At 38.7% G+C, this 22,225-nt stretch overlaps 1 protein-coding gene and 2 long non-coding RNA genes across 7 annotated transcripts in view; 1 reads left to right on the top strand and 2 right to left on the bottom strand.

Moving 5' to 3' along the window:
- The window catches only part of LOC123609192, a 119,002-nt gene that overhangs the window by 22,566 nt on the left and 74,211 nt on the right, over window positions 1-22,225 (bottom strand). The window contains exons 5-6 of one of the 3 annotated variants that reach the window (XR_006717661.1): window positions 11,304-11,455; window positions 8,958-9,326 (exon numbers count right to left, since the gene is read on the bottom strand). The exons of 1 other annotated variant lie outside the window; for it this stretch is intronic. This is a non-coding gene — a long non-coding RNA (uncharacterized LOC123609192). Of the gene's footprint in view, window positions 1-8,957; window positions 9,327-11,303; window positions 11,456-22,225 lie in introns of those variants that run through there. One more of the 3 variants, XR_006717662.1, reaches the window with a different exon arrangement.
- RGS17 (regulator of G protein signaling 17) overlaps window positions 1-22,225 on the top strand; it is a 98,358-nt gene that overhangs the window by 25,785 nt on the left and 50,348 nt on the right. The gene's annotated exons all lie outside the window — the stretch shown is intronic.
- LOC123609193 lies at window positions 10,585-11,297 on the bottom strand. Its single transcript, XR_006717665.1, has 2 exons — window positions 10,848-11,297; window positions 10,585-10,812 (listed from the first exon to the last, which is right to left on the bottom strand). It is a non-coding gene; the product is annotated as an uncharacterized LOC123609193 (long non-coding RNA).

Below are 22,225 nucleotides of genomic sequence, written 5' to 3'. Positions count from 1 at the left end.
CTGCTTTTTTTTTTTTTTTGTATCTGTCACATGGTGGCCAAGATGTACACCCTTAAATTACTTTTAACAGACTCTCTTTAATATCAAAGTATATTTCATTATGAAACATAATGATTTTCTCTCTCTGCTACTCAGAATCTTTGATTTGCCAGTGATTGGACAAAGCTGAGTTTTGAAAATACTGTTTATGTACCCTTAGAAAATGGCACTTAAATTTGTATTTTCCCCAAATTATCTTTTTAATTTTTTTAATGTTTATTCATTTTTGACAGAGTGTGAGCAGGGGAGGGTCAGAGAGAGAAGAAGACACAGAATCGGAAGCAGGCTCCAGGCCCCGAGCTGTCAGCACAGAGCCCAACATGGGGCTCGAACTCACAAACTGCGAGATCATGACCTGAGCTGAAGTCAGACGCTTAACCAACTGAGCCACCCAGGCGCCCCTTCCCCAAATTATTTTAATTTTCCCTAAAAACAAATATATATATGAGGTTTACTAGTAGCCAGGATCAGAGAGGCCGAAAGTGGGATGGTGGTTGTCAGGGCCTGGGAGGAAAGGTAGAATCGGGCGTTGTTATTTAATGGGCATAGAGTTGCAGGTTTACGAGGTGAAAATAGTTCTAGAGATGGATGGTGGTGAGGGCAGCACATCCTGCATGTATTTCATACCACTGAACTCTACACTTGGAAAAATGGTTTAGGGTTGCCTGGGTAGCTCAGTCGGTTAAGCATCCAACTATTTTAAGTTCGTGTATTGATTTCGAGAGAGAGTGAGTGGGGAGGGGCAGAGAAAGAGGGAGAGAGAGAATCCCAAGCAGGCTCCATACTATCAGTGTGGAGCCCAATGCAGGGTTCAAACTCATGAACTGTGATTGCATAGACTGAGCCACAACCAAGAGTTGGGCGCTTAACTCAGCCACCCAGGCGCCCCAAGCAACCAGCCTTTGATTTCAGCTCAGGTCTTGATTTCACGTTTGTGAGTTCAAACCCCACTTTGGGCTCTGCTGCGCTGACAACACAAAGCCTGCTTGGGATTCTCTGTTTCCCTCTCTCTGCCCTACCGCTACTCACCCTCTCTCAAAAAGAAACATTTAAAAAAAAAAAAGGTTTAGGGGCTCCTGGGTGGCGCAGTCAGTTAAGCGTCCGACTTCAGCCAGGTCACGATCTCGCGGTCCGTGAGTTCGAGCCCCGCGTCAGGCTCTGGGCTGATGGCTCAGAGCCTGGAGCCTGTTTCCGATTCTGTGTCTCCCTCTTTCTCTGCCCCTCCCCCGTTCGTGCTCTGTCTCTCTCTGTCCCAAAAATAAATAAACGTTGAAAAAAAAATTTAATAAAAAAAAGGTTTAGAATGGTAAATTTTTATGTTTGTATATTTTATCACAATAAAATTTTAGAAAAAAAAAGTTATGATAGTCACCTCAAAGTCTTTTTATCCTGGAAAAAAATGTTAATGTGAGTGAAATAAGAGTTCAATGAAATTTTACCAAAATTTTGTCAGAACTCCATCAAAAACAATTCAAGAGCATGGTGCTCTAATTTCAGTACTGGCATCATTAACTCATTGTATTTATTGAGTAATTGATCCAGCTTTCAACTTAGATCTTCGATCATAGTGTAATCAAAAATAATTATTTTCACACTCCATGACAGACATATTAATATGAATGTAGAAATCCATACACACACAAAAATAGCATATCCATGATGAATAAAAATGATAGGCATATTCTAGAAAAATATAATGACTCTTTCAGAAATTTTCACAAACCAGACCTAACAAATATTAAACTCTTAACGGATGCATCTGAGGTTTTGCATTATTATTAAAATTGTTTTTTGGATATAAGTCTTTATCTTATTTAGTTTATGAAGATTATGTTAGCTACAAGATTATACATGAATGTAGTAACTATAAAAATTACCTTTTGAATATGGTAATTATAAAAAAAAGATTATTTTTTTTAAATTGAACATTCTAATTCATAAATGTTTTATGGAGATTAAACTGATAGCCAAATGGGATATTCCATTTGGAAGAAGGTATAAAACTTCTCCACTGAAAATATATGCCTGGGGATGGATGAGGAGGGGAAAAGAAAAGGGGCTGGAAAATTATTTTGAGACTTTTGTCCTTCTCCCATTTGTTTGCTTGTGCAGTTTTCAGTTTATCGATATATTGAAAACATCTCAAAAAACTACAAGAAAACCAACCTGAGAATTAAAATTATTAAGTTGAAGCTCATCTATTTCCTCATGATACAGAACCAGACTTCCTAAAATTGTTCAGTGCTCTGAATTTTCTGTATTTTATTTTTTTAATATTGATACTGACCAATATTTTTTGTAAGTTTATTTATTTATTGTATGTGTGTGTGAGAGAGAGAGAGAGAGAATCTGAAGCAGGTTCCCTGCTGTCAGCACAGAGCCTATTGGAGGGATCGAACTCACAGATTGTGAGAACATAAACTGAGCTGAAATCAAGAGTTGGACTCTTAACCAATTGAGCCACCCAGGTGCCCCAAGAGTACTACTGATCTTTTTGCTAGAACACTTTGAGTTTGTCTCCAGAAAGCTAAATGGAAACATGTTGTATATTTATCCTCTTATCTATTAGAACAAAATTGTGTTGAGTAGGTGCCCTTTTAACGTTTATTTGTTTTTGAGAGAGACAGAGAGACAGAGCAGGGGAAGGCATAGAGAGAGGGAGACACAGATATCTGAAGCAGGCTCCAGGCTCTGAGCTGCCGACACAGAGCCCGAAGCAGGGCTCAAAGTCACAAACCGTGAGATCATGACCTGAGCCAAAGTCGGATGCTCAACCAACTGAGCCACCCAGGCATCCCGAGTAGGTGCACTTTTGGGCCTCTCTCTGTTCTCCCTATCTCTGTGGACTCTAAAGAATATGTAGCATTTATCCTATCATTTAATTATCTTACCCAGATGTGTTGCAGTATCCCCATCACCTGTCCCCTTGTTTACTCCTCATCCTTGAAGGAGGCAAGGAATGGTCATGATTAATCAAGAGTTAGGTCCCTTGCTGGTAGTTAAGGGGTTTGTGGAAGATAAAGTGAGCTCTCTCCTTGTGGAAAAAAGAAAGATGAACCAAACCAATACTAAAGTCACAAGTGCTTCACTGACTTACAGAAGTGATCACAGTATTAGGTACCAGTGAAAAGAGATCCCTGGAAAACAGGGAATTTCAGAGGCACAGAAAGAATCAGGTCGAATTACCCTGTGATCCAAAATGCAGTTCATCTGCCTGTAGACAGCATGAATGTACCATTAAAAATATCCATGTTGAACAACACCAAGCTAAAATCTGGAATCAAGAGGCGCCTGGGTAGCTCAGTCAGTTAAGCGTCCAGCTTTGGCTCAGGTCATGATCTCACAGTTTGTGAGTTCATGACCCACATCAGTCTCTGTGCTGACAGCTCAGAGCCTAGAGCCTGCTTCGGATTCTGTGTCTCCCTCTCTCTTCCTACCCCGGTCACACTCTGTCTCTGTCTCTTATAAATAAGTAAATGTTAAATTAAAAAACAAAAATCTGGAATCAAATAAGACACCACATGTGCAATATTTTTTTAAATTAAAAAAAAAAAAAGTTTCAAGTACACAGTACCTGGTTGTGAGACTAATTAATTGCTGCTGATGACAACATTTCCTGAGTAACATCTTCATAGGAGAATGAAAATTTAGTATTCTGAAGCCCTGATAATGTCAGGAATTAGTCAGTCCATGTCCCCCCTTTTACTGCTTTTCAAATGAAAGCAAATCATAGAAGGAAATTGAAACTATAACTGCTTCTGCAACACTTAGTTCCTCAGGGGGTACTTGGACTAAAAGGAGTGCACAACAGCAAAACACAGTTAAGGTACAAGTTCTATGAGTCATCAAATGCTGTTTGTATAATTCCAAAACATTCATAAGCTAAATTGTACTGGGATAATTTGTGAGCAATGTTCTGACCTCTAGCATTTCCAAGTCCCACTTGACTTTGTAGCTTAGGGGTATTTTTTTTTTTTTAAGCAGACTGTGTCACTTTAATTTTGTGATTCCCAAGTCCATTCTGCTCTAAGCCATGTATAATTGTACATTCTTTATTCCAAAGGCACAGCAACTAAAGATGGGGAGTTGGAAGTGGGTGAAGACAAGAAACACTGTATGACAAAACAGAACCAAATTAATGGATATTAATTTTTAGAATACAGATACCAAAATATTCTGGTTTCCTAGAGAGATCTTAATAAAACAGATACTGATAAAAGCTTTAGCGTCAAAAACCAAACCTCAAGAACATTTTGGCTGTCCTAAAGAAATGCTACCTACGTCTTCAACTGCTTGCCATGAACATTATGAGGTTAAAATTGCACCTCAGTATTTAGGTATATCAACAAAACAGCACTTTCTTCAGGCAGAGAAGGCTTCTCCAAAGTGGACAGTCATAAACCTTGTAAAATTCTAACATAGAGCTTATATAGATGGGTTAAAAGGTGAAGTATGTCTACATTTTTTCTCTTTTTTTTTTTTTTTTTTTTTACGTTTATTTATTTTTGGGACAGAGAGAGACAGAGCATGAACGGGGGAGGGGCAGAGAGAGAGGGAGACACAGAATCGGAAACAGGCTCCAGGCTCTGAGCCATCAGCCCAGAGCCCGACGCGGGGCTCGAACTCACGGACCGCGAGATCGTGACCTGGCTGAAGTCGGACGCTTAACCGACTGCGCCACCCAGGCGCCCCTGTCTACATTTTTTAAAAGAAAAAAGTACAAAAAGGTAAATTCAGTAATCTTTTGAAAAATGTTTAAATTAAGATTTTCATGGGGTGGTAAATATCGGTCTCATGATATTCCCAGCTGAATCTGGACATCATATTTCCATCAATTTCCCTCATGTACTGTTTTTCATGTAAGAAGCTCATGTGTTTTGCCAAATACCTATTGAAAAGTGATTCAGGTTTTTAATTTCCCCAAATTTACAGAATATTATTCAGTGGCAACAGTATTTTGGACTCAAATATTTGTACTACAAACTTTATACTTAAATTATGGATTTTAAGTGTTGTATCTTTGCAGAATACATACCTATGGGAACATTAGCTCAACAACCATTAATATATTTCCTGTAAAATATTCAAGGGTTTACACTTGACAAAGTTATATGAGACAGTTCTCCAGAATAGCCACATTTTTCATGTTGAAGAGGTAAATTCAGTATCTCAGTACACCAGTAGGAGACATTTACAATCAGTTGTGCTTTTAGACAGTTGTATTACTAGGCAGCCTCAACATGTGAATAACTAATTAGATTATTTTCATGCTGTTTCTAAACCAAGCTCCTTTTTCCTTATATCTTTCTGATCTATAGAATTAGGTAATTATAAATACTGAAGTATCTTTAAAATATTTTAAAAATGTTTACATTATTTAGTCTTCATAAATTCTTTTATCCTTGTCTAAATCTTGTATTATTGTATTAATTGTTAAATGGTGTTACTGTAGGCAATAGCAACTTGGGGGTGAAATGTTTATTTTTACCTCTGTCTATTGTAGAGTAAATACCCTTAATAATGAAGTTTTCAGCATCCCGGTTTTTCCCTTTTTATAAATTGATAATAATTTTTCTTTTACCTAAATTGATTTCTCTTGCACTATAGAACAAATAATATTTGTGAAAAGGAAAATTTAAACTAGAAATAACATGATTATTCTGAAAGCTTCATATACTTTTCCATTCTTAAAGAAAAGTAGGTCAGTGGTAGGATTGTACCTGCCAAGACAATCTTCTATTAAAGATTCTATGGGGGCAACCTGGGTGCCTAATAAGGCATCGGACTCTTGATTTCGGCTCAGGCCATCATCTTGAGGTTTGTGAGATCAAGCCCTGCATTGGGCTCTGTGCTGATAGTGCAGAGTCTCCTTGGGATTCTCTGTCTCCTCTCTCTCTCTCTGCCCCTCATGCACACTCTTTCTGCCCCCCTCCCTCCCTCCCTCTCTCTCTGACTCTCAAAATAAACATTAAAAAAAAAAGATTGTGTGGACTATATATTGATATCTGGAAAAGATTTATTAACACTTTATCTTTTACCTGAAAAAAGGGTTTCATCACACATTTAATAGACTCAGCCTAGAGATATTAACCAGAATGATATAAAAATTATAAAATGAATGCTTGAATTATATATACATATATATAATTATACATATATAAAATTATACATATATAAAATACTGAGATTTTTTTCTTTAGCAGACTGTAGAATGGACAGCAAAAGAAAAACAAAGTTTAAACAGATCATTAATGTGGGTAATTGCCTTGAAAAAAAGATGGTGTAATCATCTGTATCAGTTTCAGAATCACACCTTTTTGTATGCATCTACCCAGATTTTCTTAATATCACTTTTTTACACAAAGGTACCATACCTCTTTAATGTGTTGATGGCAGAATCAACATTCACCAAATGGCTGGACCATTTCCAAACTGTTCCTTTCAACCACTTAATCACCAACATTATAGTTAGTTTAGACCCATTATTTTCAGTTTTATTAAAAATGGACTTTCTGTTTCTAGATGAAACCTTATTTAGAATTCTAATTTCGAGAATATAAATGTTTTTACTAATTGGATTCAGTTGGCAAGATGAGCACATAAATCTATTTCTGCCTACCCAGATCCCTTAAGAAAGAAATAGATGTATGCATATTTAAATATAAGTATGTGTTTTATGATACATCCTTAACAATAATGAGGGAGGGGGAAAAAAGGAGACAATTGGCCAGATCTCTGATTTTGAGGCATTCCTGAAGGAAACAAGACAAGAGGAAATCACAATCCAAAAAATGTTTGAGAAAACTCTTTCTAGGGGCGCCTGGGTGGTTCAGTCTGTGAAGCGTCTGACTTCGGTTCAGGTCCTGATCTCATGGCTCGTGGGTGCGAGCCCCGCGTCGGGCTCTGTGCTGACGGCTCAGAGCCTGGAGCCTGCTTTGGATTCTCTGTGTGTGTGTCTCTCTCTGCCCCTCCCTGGCTCACGCCCTGTCTCTTTCTCTCCCTCAAAAATCAATACACATAAAAAAAAAAAAATTAAAACTCTCTTATAGGTGGAAGTAGTTCTAGAGATTCTGTAAATACATAGTCAAAATACATAAGGTAGTACATGTTTCTGGGAAAATCACTGGATGAGCAGTGGGAACCATTGGTGGAACGGTTGAATTATTCCTCGTTCTTTTTCCCCTCACAGTAATCTGTGGGCAGCTGCAGTTTTTACCCCAGGCTAAAGTAGCAAATATGGCTTACAAAGACATGGTACTATCCCAGATGGCTCATAATCTGAAATATAAATGGGTAAGCCACATACTCCAAAGAGAAGCTACCTGCAGGCACCTTACCCCAGCATGGCACCCTCTGCACCCCACAGTCAGCAGACGCACCTGCAGATGGGCAAGCAGATGGGAGTCTCACCTACCAAGATGAGTAGACAGCCAAGGAAGACCAAGAAAGACAGATATCATGAAAGAAATTCAATAATGCCAAAATTGAAGGCCTAACAACTGAGAAAACAAAGTAAAAACTTTAAAATGAGAATAATGATGTCCTCAGGAGTTCATATACGACATGAAATATTCATAAAATAAAAATAAATGGATGAAAAGGAAACAATTAGACATTGGAAATAAAAAATACCTTTACTTATAAACTTAATAAGAATGATAGGTCAGGTTTAATACATGTGAAATGTTTACTGAAAACAATAAAACATGAATTTAGTTTTATATTGTACTAGGCATCTGTACTAGTTATTTATTGTTACATAAAACTTATCTCCCCAAAACTTAGTAAGGAGTGCAACCAGCACGTATTATCTCATAGTTTCTGGAGGTCAGGAATCTGGGCACAGTTTATCTGAATGTTTCTGGCGTAAATGCTCTCACAAGGCTGCAAAGAGGGGGCCACCTGGGGCTTCAGTCATCTCAAGGCTCAGCTTGGGAAAAATCTACTTCCAAACTCAGTCATGTGGGTGTTGGCAGAAGCCTTCTAGTCTTTTCTGGCTGTTGGCTGGACACATCATTTCCTTACCACATGGGTGTGCCACAAATGGTAGAGTGAGGGATGAGAGAGAGGGCCAAGACAAGCCACAGTCTTTTTATAACCTAATCTCAGAAGTGACACCTCATCACTGCTGCCTTATTCTCTTCTTTAACGGTGAGTCAGTGAGTCCAACCCATATTCCAGGAGAGAGAATTGCACGTTTGTGTGACTATAGGGAGGCAGGGCTCATTGGGGGCCATCTCAGGATTCTCAAAAGTGTCCTCCCCTCACATCATAGGCTCAAAGCTCAGAATCTCCTCTAAACCAGATCCAGGTGTGGTGCTGCTTAGGCATAGTTCCTTAATTAGAGCTCACTGAGTACTCCATCTGTAAGCTGAAGAGACAGGTTACCTATCTCCCGTACATCCAACATCCAGTGGTGGGACAGGCAAAGGAGAACCACTGTAGACATCTCTTCTCAAAAGGTGGTGGGGAATGGGAAACTCAAAAAGTCACTGCTACACAGAAATTCTGGAAAGTGTTGGAAGCTGGGAAAACGTTGGTAGTTTTTGCTTAAGTCTCAAGGGCTTGGACTAATTCCCCGTGCCTCTCAGCTCCGCATCTGGGTCATCTTTCCTTTTCTTTGAAAGGTAGCATGTGTTTGCTGCTGAGTAGCATGTGTGAATGTTTACATTATGAAAGACTAGAGGATACGCATATGTGCGGACACACACAAAAATAGTTGTTTCTAGGTTATGGGAATATTTTTCGTTACTGTGAATATCTGTGTTTCCTAAATTTTCTACAGTAAACATCTTCAATTTTTGTAACAGACACACACACATAAAATGTTTTTAAGCATGGAAGAAAACCACTTAATTCAATACCCAAAGGTAATCTAATGAATTCACTTTTACTACCAGATCACAAGACGCAAAATGTATAAATCACATTGCCAGTTTATTAATTCATGTTAAGAAATAGTAGCTAGCAAAAACTAAGTCAGAATGAGAGGGTTGCTTGGTGAACACTCAATCGGAACAAAAGATAAAATGAGTAACTATATCCACACGCTGTATGTTGATCGGTGTTTCCACTGTGGTACAAACGGTGACACTGAGTCCGTCTGTCAAGTGATACATGGACTTGAGCTGAGCCGGGTTTGCCTTTCAAACCTGCTTCTGTGGTGTGAAAAGATCATCCCTCTTCTGTTATCACAGTTTTCCACACGGAGTACAATTCAGCAGCTTAGATTTCAGTCTTTTAAAACACAGTTGCATTTGTATTAAGTCTCCCAAACCACTTTATCTCTGTATTTATAAAAAAAAAAAAATTGGGGGGTCATTCTTGCAAATGATGAGCACCTTTATGTTTGAACTCTTGCTGATTTTACTCTCAGAGTTCTGAGTTACTTCTTTATTACTTCAGGTACTGACTAAAAATATTTTGGGTGCACTTTCTAAATTAGTTTTTTAAGATGTAGTCACTTCAACACTGGTAGACTTTTCTTCTTCTAGAAACCTACCTACCACCTAAATAATAAATAGTGCCTGCCTCCCAATGAAATGATTTCACATATTTAGTGTGTTTAGCATATTGCCTGCAGGCATTAACCGTGGTAATAAGAATGCTGAAGCATTCTAAATTATTCTGGAAAGGGCATTGTAGGAGTTCACCCTCCTTCAGGGCAGCTAGAAATATGGTATCCATCACAGTGAATGTGGCATCGCCACTTCTTCTAGAGCTCCTTCCAAACAGGATTCATAATTTCAGCATAATTGATGTGCAGGCTGATTTTTGCAAAGTGAGAAATGAAGTCAGTGACCGCTAGTGTTCTGTTTTACCCTGTTGATTCAATGGCCATTTTTCTCATGCTTAGGATGAACTTTCAGATAGCTTGTAAATTATAGTGTATTTTTTAAAGCACTATGTCCAAATTTGTCATTAGTTCTGAAAATCAATCCATACTGAATATGATGAATCATGACATCGTGCTGTCATATTATATATACATAGTCATTTCCTCCTTTTTGGAAGTGGGGGTGGGGAGTAGCACGATCCTATTGCCATGGTGCATTTAGTGATTAAATCCATCAAAGAATTCTTGAAACAATTATTTTCGTGTAGTGGTCAGGAACAACTAAAGGCTGTGAGTTAGCAGGGATATAATTATCCTTCAGGGGTTGAATCTCTTAGACCAATGCAGGAGAACATGGATCCCAAGAGCTCTACCGGATTATCAAACAATAAAATTGACCAGATGAAAAGGACAGCCCACCTCCTTTACTCTCCATTTTCATGTGTGAATCCCTCTAAATAAAGTCATGTAAACCTGCACAGTAAGCATATCATTCTCATGCTTGCAGATTCAGTATGAGTGCCTTTTTTCAGAAGGTCGATCTCCTGGGCACTTCTGTGATTTTGTTAGAGAAGGAAATGTAAGAGTAGTGAAGTAAATATGGCTATGAAAATCCAACATACTAATAACATAGTAAATATACTAATGCCATTGATAGGTAGAGAGAGAGAACCAGACATTTTGTGAGTGATTTTTTTTTTTTTTTTTCGGTTAGAGCGGTACTACTCAATGCATAACCTGTGGACTGATGCCAATAGGTGAGCTGAAACTACTGATCAGTCAGAGAATATAAATCAGCGCACTGTTTTCCTTATTCTTTTGCAAAACCTTGTCTCAGTGTGGACCGGTAATAAACATTTGAGACTAGAATTTTGAGAAGCAGTCAGCTAGAGTAGTAGTTCCAGTCAGTTCTGCTAGCCTGCTGCCCGTGTCATGGCCTAGGTGCGTGGTCTGGACTCTGCTGCTCATCTACTATGTGATTCTGATGGGATTCACTTAGCTGTTTTGCCTCTGGGTTTTGCCCTCTTTGTGAAGGATGTGGCACCGATAATCCCTGAGCTCCTTGTCAGAGATGTAATTCAAATTTATGCAGTGATTGAGTTTGAGTATAGAGAAAAGGCTAGGTAAATAATGGCAATTAAAAATTATACTATTAAAATGGTGTCTGTGAATGCTGTGTAAGATAACATGATTATGAAACGTGAAACAGTCTGCCCTATACTATTTGCATATATACTGTATTTCAACTATGTAAAAACATACACAAAAAAGGATGAGCATTATTTAAAAAAAAAAATTAAAGCATTGGGAAACTCTGAAGCCTAGGTATTTCTTTCTCTGTTACCTAAATTTTGATAACATGGTTATATCTTTCACAAATAGAAGTGAAGAAATAGCATACAAATGTATTCAGTTCAACAGAGTACACCTCCAATTTTGGGTCTTTTTCTATATTCCTTAATGAATGTAACTGCTCTGTTTCCACCATTTGGGATATCCATCCTATGGCATTTCTCAGTTCCTTCTTCCTACACCAGGCAAGGCTCTTCCAGTGCAAATATTTGCATACTTCCAGCCAGTCTAGAGTCAAAGAAGCTGTTCATTGGACAGTACCTACGTAACCTTCTATTACATTAAAAGCGGCATAGCTTCTAGCTAAAGCATTCTCCACCTGTCCTTTGTATTACCTTCCAGTCTTCTCAGGAATCTTAAATCACTTCTGTCTTTAAAAATGAAAGTTTCCTCCCTTGACTCTACACCCTTTTCCAGCACTTCTTTACCATTCCTCTCCCTTTCACAACCCAACTTTTTTTTTTTTTTTTTTTTTTTAAAGTTTATTTATTTTTGGGACAGAGAGAGACAGAGCATGAACGGGGGAGGGGCAGAGAGAGAGGGAGACACAGAATCGGAAACAGGCTCCAGGCTCCGAGCCATCAGCCCAGAGCCTGACGCGGGGCTCGAACTCACGGACCGCGAGATCGTGACCTGGCTGAAGTCGGACGCTTAACCGACTGCGCCACCCAGGCGCCCCTCACAACCCAACTTTTGAAAGAGTTGTTGGAGCTAGTTGGCCTTCTTGTCTTGTCTCTCCTTTGTATCTCACCCCTTCCAATCAGTCTGATGTCTTAGACTATATATATGACCATCTTCTGATGGTCCTTGACCCCCATGTATTTAAATCCAGTAAATTTTCTTGATTTCTGTGTCAATCAGATACAGAATCCACTCTACAATAAAACAGAAAACAAATTTGCTAAGGGGTCTTACATAGCTCACAGAACTCTAAGAGTGCCCATGAGACAGGCTCAGTGGCTAAATGTCGAGGAGCAAGGCTCACCTGGGGCAGCTGGAGAGAAAATATCATTGCTGCTTCTAGTCAGCCTTGATAAGACTCCGGGCTGGATGACAGAACCTCTGCTGCTCCCCTCCATGAATAGCCAAACGCTTCTCCCACCTGACATGCAGAAAACTTACTCTCTGCAATGTGGCCCTCTTTTCCCTCTTATACGTAAATAAATCTGTCATTCATCTAAATTCCAATGAGTTATTCATCACTACATTCCCACAACCTAAGATCATATATCATACCTGAATGTCATACATCAATATTATCAACATTCCTATTTCATGATAATGAGGTTTACAATGATATTTTCAATATTTGCATGTGTGTGTGTCTTTAAAAGTAACCCCTTAATCTGGAAAGCTATCTTACAGTTTTTAGTTATGGGAAAGCTAACATTGTCTCCTCAAGAAAAGCATGCCAGGGGCGCCTGGATGGCTCATTCGGTTAAGCGTCCGACTTTGGCTCAGGTCATGATCTCACAGTTGATGTGTTCGAGCGCCACGTCAGGCTCTGTGCTGACAGCTCAGAGCCTGGAGCCTGCTTTGGATTCTGTGTCTCCCTCTCTCTCTGCCCTTCCCCACTCAAGCTCTCTCTCTGTCTCAAAAATAAATAAACATTTAAAAAAAAGTTTTAAAAAAATTTAAAAAAAGAAAAGCATGCCATTTTATAGTTTGTAGCATTAACAAATTCAAGCAATTATAACTTAGGATCTTACAATGTTAGCTTAGAAGTCTTTAGGTTTTTGTTGAAATGCAGCTCTTTGGGCTTAAATTCAATTTATGTTGTAGCAGTTCTTACATTTCAATTCCAAGATCTAGCCCTAGAGTAATATTTACTGGTTCTGTTTCTTGTTTGTTTCCCCTTCTCTGCTCCCTGATCAGTATTGTCCAAGAATTAATGAATCGTGTCCATCAAAGATTAGTACTAATGATCTTATTTCCATAAAAACAGACTCACCACTCTGCCAGCTTTTTCTTCTGCAAGCTTGCTTGTAGGAAATGATCCATTAGTTAACAATTTAAAGTAAACTAGAAAATGTTTGTCTTCCATAAATCTGACTATGACCTAGGCCTTAATGTGTTTCAGTATTTTCCTAAAAGATAAATTTTGTAAAAATCTGTAATGAAAGCTATAATGACTACTTTTTAATCTATGCTCTAAGCACTGATGAAGAAAACTAGCTTTCTTAGTTTCATGAGATACTCACTATAAATGAGACAAGATATTTCCTCACCACCAGAATTCAGATAAACATTTAATTAGAGATACAGTCCTTATCTTGGAGGAGATGGAGACGGAATTTGTGGGGGAGTGTCTAGAGAGGAGGTAAGTTTTCAGATAAAGAGCTGCGGAAATCTGCACAGGATCTACTTGAATTTTTGCTAGATGCTAGGCCATGAATGCATAATGTAAAATTCCACAAAGTCAAGCAAAGAAGAAGGCAAGAGCAGTATGCGAAACAGTTCCCAGGGCTCGTAGTTAGGCAGGAACCATTCAAGCTCCAACTAGCCAGAGTAGATGGATAGTCCATGGTAATAACCTGTTGCATCTAGTGGGATCCTGGTGGGGTCAGGCCCTAGTAGGAGAGCTGGACTGCATTTGGAGTAATGGCTACTCTAGACCCACACTAGCAAAGCTTGAAAAAGGGCCCTAAACCGATCATGCCAGTCTGCAGGTGGCTCAGTGGCCTGCCAGAACAAAGTCCAACTACCATTAAGAGAAGAAAACAAAATTTCTTATTTAAATATGTGAGTGGATTAAGCAGCTATTTGGGCCTTATTTGGGAGCAGTTTTAAAGTTATAAATTCAGGGCAATTAGGTAGCTCAGTCAGTTAGGTGTCCTACTCTTGATTTTGGCTCAGGTCATGTTCTCAGGGTTGGTGAGATCAAGCCGCACCAGGCTCTGTGCTGACAGCTTGGAGCCTGCTTGGGATTCTCTCTTTCCTTCTCTCTGCCCCTCCCTCCTCTCTCTCTCTCTCTCTCTCTCTCTCTCTCTCAAAATAAATAAAGAATCTTAAAAAAAAAAGTAAAAAATAAAGTTATGAATTCCATGCTTTCATAATTATGGGAACATTTAGATTTCCTGTTTCTTGTTCTTTTGAGGAATTAGTCCATTTAACCTGAGCTGTCCATCATTGGCATAAAGTTGGTGCTAACATTCCCTTATTCTTTTAATGTCTATAGGACCTGTCAGGGTACCCCTTTTTTTCATTCTTCATATTGGTTATTTGTCTTCTCTTTCTTCCTTGGCTTGAATTACTTCAGTTAACCATCCCCCACATTCATGGATGTTTGGGTCGTGCCCCATTTTTTCTGACTATAAATTATGTGTTACTGTATAACCATGTGCACATACCGTTGCATATTTGCAGAGCTGAATCTTCATGGTAGATACTTGGAAGTGAGATTGGCTAGATCTCAAAATACCTATATACTTCTATTAGATATTGCCAAATTCCCCTGCATCATGGTTGAACAATTTTGTTTCCCTTCCAGTATATGGAAGGTAGCTCTTTCTCCACAGCTTTTCTGACAGGATATGTTGTCAAGCTTTTGATTCATAAATCTGATACTTGAATGATGGTATATCAATGTAATGTAATTTGGACTTATTTATGCATAAGGTTAAACGTCTTCTTAAAGTGCAATTATGTGTTTCCTTTTAGTGAATCTATATACATTTTTTGTCCATTTTTTATCAGGTTTTTGGTTTTTTCTTCTGTTTAAAAGGGCTCTTTAGATCAGCAAACTGTAGCCTTGCCCAGACTGAATACTCTGATCATCCTCACAACTCAGTATTTGTACCTTACATGTCCTCTTGGTACAGTTGTACCTTCCTGTGGAAATTAACCCTCTAAAGTTTAGCATTTGCTTAAACATTTGTCTAAACATTTGTCTATTGACTCTGCTTATGCTTATTGATTATGACTGTTATTTTTGTTCTGTTTCTCGCCATGCAAAGTCATTTATTTTTTTCTAAAAGTTGATCGTGGCTGGCAAGATTTACCCTTCTCCCAGGTTACAAAGAAATCCACCCACATTGTCCTGTAATACTTGTATATTTTCAACATTTGCTTCTATGTCTGGAATGTGTTTAGAGTATATTCTGATGTATAATTGGAAGATTTGAGGAATATTATCCCTTTCTAAATAACTATTCATTTCTTACTACACTACCTTTTCATGTTTATTCTGTACTAAATTTCCATTCTTCTCCTCTGTAAACAGTATCAATATTGAATAGGTTCATCAAAGAAGAATGGAATTTGCAAAATAAGGAGTCAAATTATTTTTCAGTTTATTTAAAGCTAGGTTGCCTAATTTGAACTATGTAAATAACTTTTGGATTTTTTTTTGAACTGTGTAAATAATTTTTTTGTTTTTTTGGAACTACGTAAATAATTTTTAATACAGCACAGGGGTGCCTGAGTGGCTCAGTCAGTTAAGAGGCTGACTTTCGGCTCAGGTCATGATCTCACAGTTTGTGAGTTCGAGCCCTGCGTCGGGCTTTGTGCTGACAGCCCAGAGCCTGGAGCCTGCTTCAGATTCTGTGTCTCCCTCTCTCTCTGCCCCTCCCCTGCTCGTGCTCTGTCTTTCTCTCTCAAAAATAAACATAAAAAAAAAAATTTAAATACAGCACAGAATAAAATGTATGAACTCATTTATTTATATTGTTACTTATTCATCGTTTTGTAAGTTCATGTTGTTGAAATAATCAGCCCAGTTTTGCTCTCTATTCTGTTCAGCACCCAGGTCAGGACAGGACGTGGTTTCCCACTAATGTGGGATCAGATGATGGCCCCTACCTCGCCAGGCTTCTTCTCTCTTAACTGTACTTCAAAAGGAAAGCTCAAAGAATGGATTTTAGTTCTTTTCCCAAACTGAGGTTTTCTTATGAAAGGCAAACAATCAATCAACTAGTAAACAATGTATCTTTGATACCAACCATGGATTGCTGTATATACAAAAATCCTTTTTAAAGTATCACCAACCCAATTAGTGATAAGACTATAAATTGCTGACAACATCCAATTAACTAAGGCTAAGGAGGAATTTCTAATAAATTGTATCCTGTTTGTAACATCTATACACCTAGACTGGGAAGGCAGCCTTTTTCCTGCCAATTACAGAACTAAGGAAACATTTTTTTTTTGTTCCATTCTACTCTACAGTCATTTCAAAATGGTAACTGGAGAGTTCCAAATATTTCTGTAATCCATTCTGCTTTGACAGGGACTTCTGTAATGAGGAAGCTGTTGAAAATGAATAGTGTTCTGAATAACCTATTTTATGTGACTAGTTAAAACAAGGGATGTAGAGCCAAACACAATGAAGGGGATGGGTTACCAGGAGAAATGCTCATGTGGAATCAATTTTGTCTGCCTGTTAAAACTCAGAAACACTGACTTGAGACCAACGGAACACTGCTGACTTCTGGTTGTGCTGACTTGTGTGTGAATGAACCGCCAAAAGTTAGTTATTCTCCAACAAGCTCCAAAAAACATGATCGCTTGGGAAATGGAAGAGATTGTGTAAATTTGCATCACAAACAGGGACAGCTCTTTTCTTAAGGATAATAACATTCATTCCCTCCTTAAGAATTCTTTTAAATGTTGAAAAAAAAGTCCTTCTGTTTATATTTCAGGAGTGACAGGAAACACTCATCTGAATAATCTTTTAAGCTATATTTTAATATATCTCAATTCTAACTCACCTCTTGAGGTGGGTCTGAGTTTCATCTCTGTCTTAGTTTAGGTCTGAATGTTGTCTTTAGCAATGTTCAGTAAGGATCATTGAACGGAACGCCTTTCAGTACCTGTTGTCGTCAATCAGTGAGTACACAGAACAGACATGAACACGGAGCAAGAGAACAGCCCTCGATGCTGGATGACCACCATTTGTCCCTCTAGAATATTCTCCTCTCTTCTTTAGCCTCTTTGTCCCAAGAGACTGATCTGTTTGGCCTACATTGATGCGTTTGGCCAACATGGAGCATGGCAGGAGGGCAGAGGGGGTGATTGGGATATTTGCTTCCTGCACAGTCACCTGAGCTGCCTGCCTCTCTGGGTCTGCCTCAGATCACAGCTTTGCTCAGAAGACCTCTCCCCACATAACCCCCTGTGTCCCTACGTCCTGATGACCATTTTCTCTCCTTGGACCTGCATGACTAGGAGAGGTAGCATCACCTGTAATACCTACACCTATCACCTGTTCCTTAGGGTGCTGCCTCGTGCCTTGGGGCTTCCCCACTTCCCCCCACACCCTTTTTAAACAGACCATTGTGAAACACTCTTTAAACCTGACTGTGCCATCAGTTACCTCCCGGGACCCTGACTTCCAAAGCCTCTTTGGAAATTTTATGGAATATCCTCAAACTGTCACAGACATGCCTAGGGCACCTCAAGCTAAGTCTGGAAAAGTAGCAGATGCTAATAAGACTTTCTTAAGGGGAGTGAGCTTGTTTGGATTAAAAGCAAGTCACTGCCTTTTCTGGGCAGGGCTTGAGGAGGAACTGGAAAAGAGGTCTGGAGCAGAAGGAGATGGTTGCATAGGAGACTAGCGATACCTTTACTTATGGTAATTCTAGTAACATTTTAGTGAAGTATTTTAGAAGCCCCTTGGGCGATGTATTTGCAGTGAAGGGGATGCCCTTTTATTGCCAACCAACCTACAAACTTTCACTGCAAACCAATATAATGAAAACTGATGGGCCATTAAGATGAAAAACAAGACACTTATCTTTAGACTGATACATAACAGGAGCTGTACATAATAGGAATGTAATGTATGCATGTTCATTGATTTTTCTGGATTTGTAAACCTTCAGTTGCAAATCACAATTTTATATATTTTAAGTGTTTATTTATTTGAAATTGAGAGAGAGAGAGAGAGAGAGAGAGAGAGAGAGCATGTGTGCAAGTAGGGGAGAGGCAGAGAGAGAGAGAGAAAGAGACCTAAGCAGGCTCCATGCTGTCAGCACTGAGCCCAACAAGAGGGTCGATCTCACAAACCATAAGGTCATGACCAGAGCTGAAATCAAGAGTTGGATGCTTAATCGACTGAGCCACCCAGGTGCCCCAATAATCTTTATATTTTAAATTTTGAATCAAATATTTCACAGCTCACATGAAATGGAAACCAAGTATTCTAAATGTATTTGTATAATGAACAGTATTCCCAACTGATATTTAAAATAAATGCTGACTTTTATAGGCTTTCTCACTGAATAAAACTGATTATTTCAAGTTAATGGGGAAAAAACAGAAGTCGAGATGATGACAAGAGATTGACAAAATCATGCATCATGGATGGACTGAGCTATCCAGCCTTTCTGGAACATCTGGGATATGCCCATGCCATAGCCTGGCAGAGAGATTGGCATGAGGGCTACTACTGCAGGTTATGATCACTTCTTGGGTCCTATCAGAGCTTTGCCCTAGAAGTCTGTGCTAGAGCACATTGCCAGGAATTATTAACAGAGAAAGAAGGAAAGACTCTGGAGATAGGCAGTCTTAAGTTTAAACCTTTACTGAGTATTAGGTGGATACCAGGGGCTAATCTCTCTGGTTTCAGTTTCCCTATATATAAAATGGCAGTATCTACATCATAGGTTTATTGTGAGGGTTGCATGAGAATGTACGTAAAAGCTCAAAAATAATGATCTGATTGAGTGTATGAGGGCACAGCCATTTTGGAAGATACTTCAGCAGCTTCTAAGTAAACTAAACATATTCTTACCCCATGATGCAGCAATCACACTTGGCATTTATCCAAAGGAGTTGAAAACATACATATATATGTAAAAACCTGCGCACAATGTTTAGAGTAGCTTTATTCATAATTGCCAAAACTTGGAAGCAATTGAGATGTCCTTCAGTAGGTGAATGGATAAACATTCACCTATCCATTCAGTAGGTGAATGGATAGATCCAGACAATGGAATATTATTCAGCTCTAAAAAGAAATGAGCCATTAAGCCATGAAAAGACATGGAGGAACCTTAAACGCATATCACCAAGTCAAAGAAGCCAATCTGAAAAGGCTACACACTGTATGATTTGCACTATAAAACGTACTGCAAGAGGCAAAACTATGGAGACGATAAGAAGAGTAGAGGTTGCCAGAGGCGGGGGGTGAGGGGAGAGATAAATAGGCAAAGCACAGAGGATTTTTAGGGTAATGAAAATTCTCTTATGATATTACAATGATGGATATATGTCATTACACATTTGTCCAAATCCATAGAATGTGCAACACAGAGAGTAAACCCTGAAGGTAAACAATGGACTTTGAGTAACCATGATGTGTCGTCAGTGTAAGTTCATCATTCTGGTGGATGATGATGGTGGGAAAGATGTGCATGTGTATTGGGAGTGGTGGTATTTGGGAAGTCTCTGTACCTCCCTCTCAGTTCTGTTGTAAACCTAAAACTCCTCTCAAAAAAATAGTCGTCTAGCAAATTAAAAAAAAAAAATAATTGTCTCCATCCCACTTCTATCTAATTATATGATCCATTTCTCCCTAAGTCAGTAACACAATGTCAGAAGCCCTGTTTCATGAGGCTGACTTTTGCTGAGACCTGAAATGTGTGTTTTGTTTTGTTTTGTTTTGTTTTGTTTAGTATTTTAATGCCTTATGAATTGTATGGAATAGAGCAGTGTGGGAGCATTTTTTTCCCAACAGTATGTGAATTGCTTCTACTTTTCACACTCCTAAGTATACTAATATTTTCTGTTCCTACACGACGAATCATTATCATCAGTATTACCTGAGCAGCTAGTGACAGTCGAGCACTGCCTTAGATGCTGAAGATACATATAATAATTTGGTGGTTCCCATATCTTCAAAACATTCGTATAGAAAGGACAAAAGCATACAAATCAGTTCAAGTACTGTAAATCGAATGCTCACCGTGTGTCCAGCACTTTGCTTATTACAAAGATCTTTTCATTTAATCTCACACCTTTTGGTAAATTATTAGGTAATGTTATTGATTTCATAGTTGCGTGACCTAGAGCTCAAAACAGTTAGGTAACTTGCTCATACAGTAAGAGAGCAGTAATCTGAATTTTCAGCTACTGCCATAGAGTATATACTCCCTGACAAAGCTAATTCTGACATCAGGTACAGACAGTTAAGTGTTCGAACATTGCTACTCGATGTGCGATTGTGTGTGAAAACCTTTCTTATCGGTCCATAACAAGCTAAATAATGAAATCGAGAGTAAGCTTTTACAAATGTTTACAGCAAATTTGACAGAGTGATTTTTATGTCTATTAAATCTAATAGTAAAAACTAATTGGTGTTTTGTATTGCATCTTTTCTCCATCTTATTATTTATTTTTATTGTATTTGACCAAAGTACTGCTCCATGGCTGATTGGAACTTTACAAACCAAAAAATAAAACAACAGCACCCTAGTCCTTCGCTACCAATAGTGTGAGTCACTCTTCTAATCCAGAGGATTAGTGGCATGGGAAAGGATCAGACATGAAGTAGAAATTATGATGACAGTGAGAACAGCTAATGATAATTGAGTACTTATTAGGTGCCAAAGATTGTGCTTCGTTTCTCTCTCTCTCTCCACACTACATACACACACAAACCATATAAACCACATGTATGCCATACACATGTGATATATACATACCTGTGTGTAAACATATATATGCATACATGTATAAGTATGCGCATACAGTACCATATATAGGTACATGCATATATTTCTTTGTACAGAGAGAGTTCTCATTTAATACCTGCACAACAACCCTAAAACATGGAAGTAGATATCTACCATGGCCATTTTACTTGATTATGTTCTGGATATTACTGCTAACATCTGCTTCTCCCCCGAGTTATTCTTAGCTAAAACCAAATGAATGGAGTTCCTTTCATTACCAGTGCTCTTCTGTGAATATATGAGGATGGAGAATAATTATGCTTCCCCACCTCTCCTGTCCCCCTAAAAGTAAAACCAATCACTTTCCTTCTTATCTCTTTTCTATATTTCAGGGGGTACTTAGTGGGAGATTGGAAGGAGCTGTGTCAAGGGCTTCAGAAGAGCATGTATTCCTTCACCATGCTTAGCTTTTCTAGTAACTGCTACTCACTCTTCCTGGAATGAGTAAGAATGTTCTGCTGTGTGAGTGAACGGTGCTGACTGAATTGATTCCATCACTCGTGTACTTCCTGGAGTTTGGTGTATTTGTTAAAAAAACAAAACGAGGGCGCCTGGGTGGCTCAGTTGGTCGAGTGTCTGACTTCGGCTCAGGTCATGATCTCACCGTTCCCGAGTTCGAGCCCCACATGGGGCTCTGTGCTGACAGCTCTCCCTGTGCTCTCTCTCCCTGTGCTGACAGGTTCTCAGAGCCTGGAACCTGCTTCGGATTATGCTCGCGCTCTGACTCTCTGTCCCTCTCAAGAATAAATAAATGTTAAAAAGACTTTATAAAAAAACAAAACAAGAAGATTGAGGTGGTATGAACTTTATAATGGGACCAGTTTGCTGAAAATGGTTACATTAAAGGCAGAGTAGAAAACACACAGGCTTTTGAACATTTCCTGGTTACTAGATTGTGTCTTTTTTTTTTTTTTAAGTTTTATTTATTTATTTTGAGAGCATAAGTCGGGGAGAGGCAGAGAGAGAGAGAATCCCACGTAGGCTCTATAATGTCAGCGGCAACTCAAGGTGAGACTCAAACTCATGAACCATGAGATCATGACCTGAGTGGAAACCAGGAGTCGATGCTTAACCAGCTGAGCCACTCGGGTGCCCCTATATTGTGTCTTTAAATGTTCTTTGTTTAGATGTCTATTAGTGTGAGACAATATACTGAATGTAACTTTGGAAAGAATAGATAGGATATTACCTCATATTCTGAATATATCTGAGGAGGTGGCAGAGTTAAGCTGTTATACAATATAGAAAGTATTGGGAAATGCAAGAGAGAATCAGAGGCAACCTACACTGGCTTAGTTGTAGAAAAAAGATTTGAGTAGCCTAT

Source organism: Leopardus geoffroyi, chromosome B2, assembly GCF_018350155.1.
Source record: "Leopardus geoffroyi isolate Oge1 chromosome B2, O.geoffroyi_Oge1_pat1.0, whole genome shotgun sequence".
NCBI classification, from domain to species: domain Eukaryota; kingdom Metazoa; phylum Chordata; class Mammalia; order Carnivora; family Felidae; genus Leopardus; species Leopardus geoffroyi.
Note: the sequence above shows the minus strand (reverse complement) of the source record. Positions and strands in the feature narration are given on the sequence as shown.